Source organism: Phyllobates terribilis, unplaced genomic scaffold (genome assembly GCF_046119375.1).
Source record: "Phyllobates terribilis strain yellow unplaced genomic scaffold, ASM4611937v1 Scaffold_1__5_contigs__length_1240528914, whole genome shotgun sequence".
Lineage (NCBI taxonomy): Eukaryota > Metazoa > Chordata > Amphibia > Anura > Dendrobatidae > Phyllobates > Phyllobates terribilis.
This window is the reverse complement of record NW_027362761.1, coordinates 614687283-614695365: the sequence shown is the minus strand read 5'-3', so window position 1 is coordinate 614695365 and position 8083 is coordinate 614687283.

Genomic DNA, 8083 nt, shown 5'->3' with positions numbered 1-8083 from the left:
CACACCTCCTGCTCTCAGTGCAGCTCCTCTTCCTCTCTGTTGCTCTCCGGTGTCAGCACACCTCTCTCAGTGCAGCTCCTCTTCCTCTGTTGCTCTCTGGTGTCAGCACACCTCCTCTCAGTGCAGCTCCTCTTCCTCTCTGTTGCTCTCTGGTGTCAGCACACCTCCTCTCTCGGTGCAGCTCCTCTTCCTCTCTGTTGCTCTCTGGTGTCAGCATACCTCCTCTCTCAGTGCAGCTCCTCTTCCTCTCTGTTGCTCTCTGGTGTCAGCACACCTCCTCTCTCGGTGCAGCTCCTCTTCCTCTCTGTTGCTCTCTGGTGTCAGCATACCTCCTCTCTCGGTGCAGCTCCTCTTCCTCTCTGTTGCTCTCTGGTGTCAGCACACCTCCTCTCTCAGTACAGCTCCCCTTCCTCTCTGTTGCTCTCTGGTGTCAGCACACCTCTCTCAGTGCAGCTCCTCTTCCTCTGTTGCTCTCTGGTGTCAGCACACCTCCTGCTCTCAGTGCAGCTCCTCTTCCTCTCTGGTGTCAGCACTCCTCCTCTCTCAGTGCAGCTCCTCTTCCTCTCTGTTGCTCTCTGGTGTCAGCACACCTCCTCTCTCAGTGCAGCTCCTCTTCCTCTCTGTTGCTCTCTGGTGTCAGCACACCTCCTCTCTCAGTGCAGCTCCTCTTCCTCTCTGTTGCTCTCCGGTGTCAGCACACCTCTCTCAGTGCAGCTCCTCTTCCTCTGTTGCTCTCTGGTGTCAGCACACCTCCTCTCAGTGCAGCTCCTCTTCCTCTCTGTTGCTCTCTGGTGTCAGCACACCTCCTCTCTCAGTGCAGCTCCTCTTCCTCTCTGTTGCTTTCTGGTGTCAGCACACCTCCTGCTCTCAGTGCAGCTCCTCTTCCTCTCTGTTGCTCTCTGGTGTCAGCACACCTCCTCTCTCAGTGCAGCTCCTCTTCCTCTCTGTTGCTCTCTGGTGTCAGCACACCTCCTCTCTCAGTGCCGCTCCTCTTCCTCTCTGTTGCTCTCTGGTGTCAGCACACCTCCTCTCTCGGTGCAGCTCCTCTTCCTCTCTGTTGCTCTCTGGTGTCAGCACACCTCCTCTCTCAGTGCAGCTCCTCTTCCTCTCTGTTGCTCTCTGGTGTCAGCACACCTCCTCTCTCGGTGCAGCTCCTCTTCCTCTCTGTTGCTCTCTGGTGTCAGCACACCTCCTCTCAGTGCAGCTCCTCTTCCTCTCTGTTGCTCTCTGGTGTCAGCACACCTCTCTCAGTGCAGCTCCTCTTCCTCTCTGTTGCTCTCTGGTGTCAGCACACCTCCTTTCTCAATGCAGCTCCTCTTCCTCTCTGTTGCTCTCTGGTGTCAGCACACCTCCTGCTCTCAGTGCAGCTCCTCTTCCTCTCTGTTGCTCTCTGGTGTCAGCACACCTCCTCTCTCGGTGCAGCTCCTCTTCCTCTGTTGCTCTCTGGTGTCAGCACACCTCCTCTCAGTGCAGCTCCTCTTCCTCTCTGTTGCTCTCTGGTGTCAGCACACCTCCTGCTCTCAGTGCAGCTCCTCTTCCTCTCTGGTGTCAGCACACCTCCTCTCTCAGTGCAGCTCCTCTTCCTCTCTGTTGCTCTCTGGTGTCAGCACACCTCCTCTCTCAGTGCAGCTCCTCTTCCTCTCTGTTGCTCTCCGGTGTCAGCACACCTCTCTCAGTGCAGCTCCTCTTCCTCTGTTGCTCTCTGGTGTCAGCACACCTCTCTCAGTGCAGCTCCTCTTCCTCTGTTGCTCTCTGGTGTCAGCACACCTCCTCTCAGTGCAGCTCCTCTTCCTCTCTGTTGCTCTCTGGTGTCAGCACACCTCCTCTCTCAGTGCAGCTCCTCTTCCTCTCTGTTGCTCTCTGGTGTCAGCACACCTCCTGCTCTCAGTGCAGCTCCTCTTCCTCTCTGGTGTCAGCACACCTCCTCTCTCAGTGCAGCTCCTCTTCCTCTCTGTTGCTCTCTGGTGTCAGCACACCTCCTCTCTCGGTGCAGCTCCTCTTCCTCTCTGTTGCTCTCTGGTGTCAGCACACCTCCTCTCTCGGTGCAGCTCCTCTTCCTCTTTGTTGCTCTCTGGTGTCAGCACACCTCCTCTCTCGGTGCAGCTCCCCTTCCTCTCTGTTGCTCTCTGGTGTCAGCACACCTCCTCTCTCAGTGCAGCTCCTCTTGCTCTCTGTTGCTCTCTGGTGTCAGCACACCTCCTCTCTCAGTGCAGCTCCTCTTGCTCTCTGTTGCTCTCTGGTGTCAGCACACCTCCTCTCTCGGTGCAGCTCCTCTTCCTCTCTGTTGCTCTCTGGTGTCAGCACACCTCCCCTCTCAGTGCAGCTCCTCTTCCTCTTTGTTGCTCTCTGGTGTCAGCACACCTCTCTCAGTGCAGCTCCTCTTCCTCTGTTGCTCTCTGGTGTCAGCACACCTCCTCTCTCAGTGCAGCTCCTCTTCCTCTCTGTTGCTCTCTGGTGTCAGCACACCTCCTGCTCTCAGTGCAGCTCCTCTTCCTCTCTGTTGCTCTCTGGTGTCAGCACACCTCCTGCTCTCAGTGCAGCTCCTCTTCCTCTCTGTTGCTCTCTGGTGTCAGCACACCTCCTCTCTCGGTGCAGCTCTTCTTCCTCTCTGTTGCTCTCTGGTGTCAGCACACCTCCTCTCTCGGTGCAGCTCTTCTTCCTCTCTGTTGCTCTCTGGTGTCAGCACACCTCCTCTCTCAGTGCAGCTCCTCTTGCTCTCTGGTGTCAGCACACCTCTCTCAGTGCCGCTCCTCTTCCTCTCTTGCTCTCTGGTGTCAGCACACCTCTCTCAGTGCCGCTCCTCTTCCTCTCTGTTGCTCTCTGGTGTCAGCACACCTCCTCTCTCAGTGCAGCTCCTCTTACTCTCTGTTGCTCTCTGGTGTCAGCACACCTCCTCTCTCAGTGCAGCTCCTCTTCCTCTCTTGCTCTCTGGTGTCAGCACACCTCTCTCAGTGCCGCTCCTCTTCCTCTCTTGCTCTCTGGTGTCAGCACACCTCTCTCAGTGCCGCTCCTCTTCCTCTCTGTTGCTCTCTGGTGTCAGCACACCTCTCTCAGTGCCGCTCCTCTTCCTCTCTGTTGCTCTCTGGTGTCAGCACACCTCCTCTCTCAGTGCAGCTCCTCTTCCTCTCTGTTGCTCTCTGGTGTCAGCACACCTCCTCTCTCAGTGCCGCTCCTCTTCCTCTCTGTTGCTCTCTGGTGTCAGCACACCTCCTCTCTCAGTGCAGCTCCTCTTACTCTCTGTTGCTCTCTGGTGTCAGCACACCTCCTCTCTCAGTGCCGCTCCTCTTCCTCTCTGTTGCTCTCTGGTGTCAGCACACCTCCTCTCTCGGTGCAGCTCCTCTTCCTCTCTGTTGCTCTCTGGTGTCAGCACACCTCCTCTCTCGGTGCAGCTCCTCTTCCTCTCTGTTGCTCTCTGGTGTCAGCACACCTCCTCTCTCAGTGCAGCTCCTCTTACTCTCTGTTGCTCTCTGGTGTCAGCACACCTCCTCTCTCGGTGCAGCTCCTCTTCCTCTCTGTTGCTCTCTGGTGTCAGCACACCTCCTCTCTCGGTGCAGCTCCTCTTCCTCTCTGTTGCTCTCTGGTGTCAGCACACCTCCTCTCTCGGTGCAGCTCCTCTTCCTCTCTGTTGCTCTCTGGTGTCAGCACACCTCCTCTCTCGGTGCAGCTCCTCTTCCTCTCTGTTGCTCTCTGGTGTCAGCACACCTCCTCTCTCGGTGCAGCTCCTCTTCCTCTCTGTTGCTCTCTGGTGTCAGCACACCTTCTCTCAGTGCAGCTCCCCTTCCTCTCTGTTGCTCTCTGGTGTCAGCACACCTCCTCTCTCAGTGCAGCTCCTCTTCCTCTCTGTTGCTCTCTGGTGTCAGCACACCTCCTCTCTCAGTGCAGCTCCTCTTCCTCTCTTGCTCTCTGGTGTCAGCACACCTCCTCTCTCAGTGCAGCTCCTCTTACTCTCTGTTGCTCTCTGGTGTCAGCACACCTCCTCTCTCGGTGCAGCTCCTCTTCCTCTCTGTTGCTCTCTGGTGTCAGCACACCTCCTCTCTCGGTGCAGCTCCTCTTCCTCTCTGTTGCTCTCTGGTGTCAGCACACCTCCTCTCTCGGTGCAGCTCCTCTTCCTCTCTGTTGCTCTCTGGTGTCAGCACACCTCCTCTCTCAGGGAAGCTCCTCTTCCTCTCTGTTGCTCTCTGGTGTCAGCACACCTCCTCTCTCAGTGCAGCTCCTCTTCCTCTCTGTTGCTCTCTGGTGTCAGCACACCTCCGCTCTCAGTGCAGTTCCTCTTCCTCTCTGTTGCTCTCTGGTGTCAGCACACCTCCTCTTCCTCTCTGTTGCTCTCTGGTGTCAGCACACCTCTCTCAGTGCAGCTCCTCTTCCTCTCTGCTGCTCTCTGGTGTCAGCACACCTCCTGCTCTCAGTGCAGCTCCTCTTCCTCTCTGTTGCTCTCTGGTGTCAGCACACCTCCTGCTCTCAGTGCAGCTCCTCTTCGTCTCTGGTGTCAGCACACCTCCTCTCTCAGTGCAGCTCCTCTTCCTCTCTGTTGCTCTCTGGTGTCAGCACACCTCCTCTCTCGGTGCAGCTCCTCTTCCTCTCTGTTGCTCTCTGGTGTCAGCACACCTCTTCTCTCGGTGCAGCTCCTCTTCCTCTCTGTTGCTCTCTGGTGTCAGCACACCTCCTCTCTCGGTGCAGCTCCTCTTCCTCTCTGTTGCTCTCTGGTGTCAGCACACCTCCTCTCAGTGCAGCTCCCCTTCCTCTCTGTTGCTCTCTGGTGTCAGCACACCTCCTCTCTCAGTGCAGCTCCTCTTCCTCTCTGTTGCTCTCTGGTGTCAGCACACCTCCTCTCTCAGTGCAGCTCCTCTTCCTCTCTGTTGCTCTCTGGTGTCAGCACACCTCCTGCTCTCAGTGCAGCTCCTCTTCCTCTCTGTTGCTCTCTGGTGTCAGCACACCTCCTCTTCCTCTCTGTTGCTCTCTGGTGTCAGCACACCTCTCTCAGTGCAGCTCCTCTTCCTCTCTGCTGCTCTCTGGTGTCAGCACACCTCCTCTCAGTGCAGCTCCTCTTCCTCTCTGTTGCTCTCTGGTGTCAGCACACCTCCGCTCTCAGTGCAGCTCCTCTTCCTCTCTGTTGCTCTCTGGTGTCAGCACACCTCCTCTTCCTCTCTGTTGCTCTCTGGTGTCAGCACACCTCCTCTCTCAGTGCAGCTCCTCTTCCTCTCTGTTGCTCTCTGGTGTCAGCACACCTCCTGCTCTCAGTGCAGCTCCTCTTCCTCTCTGTTGCTCTCTGGTGTCAGCACACCTCCTGCTCTCAGTGCAGCTCCTCTTCCTCTCTGTTGCTCTCTGGTGTCAGCACACCTCCTGCTCTCAGTGCAGCTCCTCTTCCTCTCTGTTGCTCTCTGGTGTCAGCACACCTCCTCTCTCAGTGCAGCTCCTCTTCCTCTCTGTTGCTCTCTGGTGTCAGCACACCTCCTCTCTCAGTGCAGCTCCTCTTCCTCTCTGTTGCTCTCTGGTGTCAGCACACCTCCTCTCTCAGTGCAGCTCCTCTTCCTCTCTGTTGCTCTCTGGTGTCAGCACACCTCCTCTCAGTGCAGCTCCTCTTCCTCTCTGTTGCTCTCTGGTGTCAGCACACCTCCTCTCAGTGCAGCTCCTCTTCCTCTCTGTTGCCCTCTGGTGTCAGCACACCTCCTCTCTCAGTGCAGCTCCTCTTCCTCTCTGTTGCTCTCTGGTGTCAGCACACCTCCTCTCTCAGTGCAGTTCCTCTTCCTCTTCCTCTCTGGTGTCAGCACACCTCCTCTCTCAGTGCAGCTCCTCTTCCTCTTCCTCTCTCTTGTCAGCACACCTCCCCTCTCAGTGCAGCTCCTCTTCCTCTCTGTTGCTCTCTGGTGTCAGCAGTTCTTCTGCTCTCAGTGCAGCTCCTCTTCCTCTCTGTTGCTCTCTGGTGTCAGCACACCTCCTGCTCTCAGTGCAGCTCCTCTTCCTCTCTGTTGTTCTCTGGTGTCAGCACACCTCCTCTCTCAGTGCAGCTCCTCTTCCTCTCTGTTGCTCTCTGGTGTCAGCACACCTCCTCTCAGTGCAGCTCCTCTTCCTCTCTGTTGCTCTCTGGTGTCAGCACACCTCCTCTCAGTGCAGCTCCTCTTCCTCTCTGTTGCCCTCTGGTGTCAGCACACCTCCTCTCTCAGTGCAGCTCCTCTTCCTCTCTGTTGCTCTCTGGTGTCAGCACACCTCCTCTCTCAGTGCAGTTCCTCTTCCTCTTCCTCTCTGGTGTCAGCACACCTCCTCTCTCAGTGCAGCTCCTCTTCCTCTTCCTCTCTCTTGTCAGCACACCTCCCCTCTCAGTGCAGCTCCTCTTCCTCTCTGTTGCTCTCTGGTGTCAGCAGTTCTTCTGCTCTCAGTGCAGCTCCTCTTCCTCTCTGTTGCTCTCTGGTGTCAGCACACCTCCTCTCAGTGCAGCTCCTCTTCCTCTTTGTTGCTTTCTGGTGTCAGCACACCTCCTCTCTCAGTGCAGCTCCTCTTCCTCTCTGTTGCTCTCTGGTGTCAGCACACCTCCTCTCTCGGTGCAGCTCCTCTTCCTCTCTGTTGCTCTCTGGTGTCAGCACACCTCCTCTCTCGGTGCAGCTCCTCTTCCTCTCTGTTGCTCTCTGGTGTCAGCACACCTCCTCTCTCGGTGCAGCTCCTCTTCCTCTCTGTTGCTCTCTGGTGTCAGCACACCTCCTCTCTCAGTGCAGCTCCTCTTCCTCTCTGTTGCTCTCTGGTGTCAGCACACCTCCTCTCTCAGTGCAGCTCCTCTTCCTCTCTGTTGCTCTCTGGTGTCAGCACACCTCCGCTCTCAGTGCAGTTCCTCTTCCTCTCTGTTGCTCTCTGGTGTCAGCACACCTCCTCTCTCAGTGCAGCTCCTCTTCCTCTCTTGCTCTCTGGTGTCAGCACACCTCTCTCAGTGCCGCTCCTCTTCCTCTATGTTGCTCTCTGGTGTCAGCACACCTCCTCTCTCAGTGCAGCTCCTCTTCCTCTCTGTTGCTCTCTGGTGTCAGCACACCTCCTCTCTCAGTGCAGCTCCTCTTCCTCTCTGTTGCTCTCTGGTGTCAGCACACCTCCTCTCTCAGTGCAGCTCCTCTTCCTCTCTGTTGCTCTCCGGTGTCAGCCCACCTCCTCTCTCAGTGCAGCTCCTCTTCCTCTCTGTTGCTCTCCGGTGTCAGCACACCTCTCTCAGTGCCGCTCCTCTTCCTCTATGTTGCTCTCTGGTGTCAGCACACCTCCTCTCTCAGTGCAGCTCCTCTTCCTCTCTGTTGTTCTCTGGTGTCAGCACACCTCCTCTCTCAGTGCAGCTCCTCTTCCTCTCTGTTGCTCTCTGGTGGCAGCACACCTCCTCTCTCAGTGCAGCTCCTCTTCCTCTCTGTTGCTCTCTGGTGTCAGCACACCTCCTATATCAGTGCAGCTCCTCTTCCTCTCTGTTGCTCTCTGGTGTCAGCACACCTCCTATATCAGTGCAGCTCCTCTTTCTCTCTGTTGCTCTCCGGTGTCAGCACACCTCCTCTCTGTGCAGCTCCTCTTCCTCTCTGTTGCTCTCTGGTGTCAGCACACTTCCTCTCTCAGTGCAGCTCCTCTTCCTCTCTGTTGCTCTCTGGTGTCAGCACACCTCCTCTCTCAGTGCAGCTCCTCTTCCTCTCTGTTGCTCTCTGGTGTCAGCACACCTCCTCTCTCAGTGCAGCTCCTCTTCCTCTCTGTTGCTCTCTGGTGTCAGCACACCTCCTCTCTCAGTGCAGCTCCTCTTCCTCTCTGTTGCTCTCTAGTGTCAGCACACCTCCTCTCAGTGCAGCTCCTCTTCCTCTCTGTTGCCCTCTGGTGTCAGCACACCTACTCTCTCAGTGCAGCTCCTCTTCCTCTCTGTTGCTCTCTGGTGTCAGCACACCTCCTCTCTCAGTGCAGCTCCTCTTCCTCTCTGTTGCTCTCTGGTGTCAGCACACCTCTCTCAGTGCAGCTCCTCTTCCTCTCTGTTGCTCTCTGGTGTCAGCACACCTCCTGCTCTCAGTGCAGCTCCTCTTCCTCTCTGGTGTCAGCACACCTCCCCTCTCAGTGCAGCTCCTCTTCCTCTCTATTGCTCTCC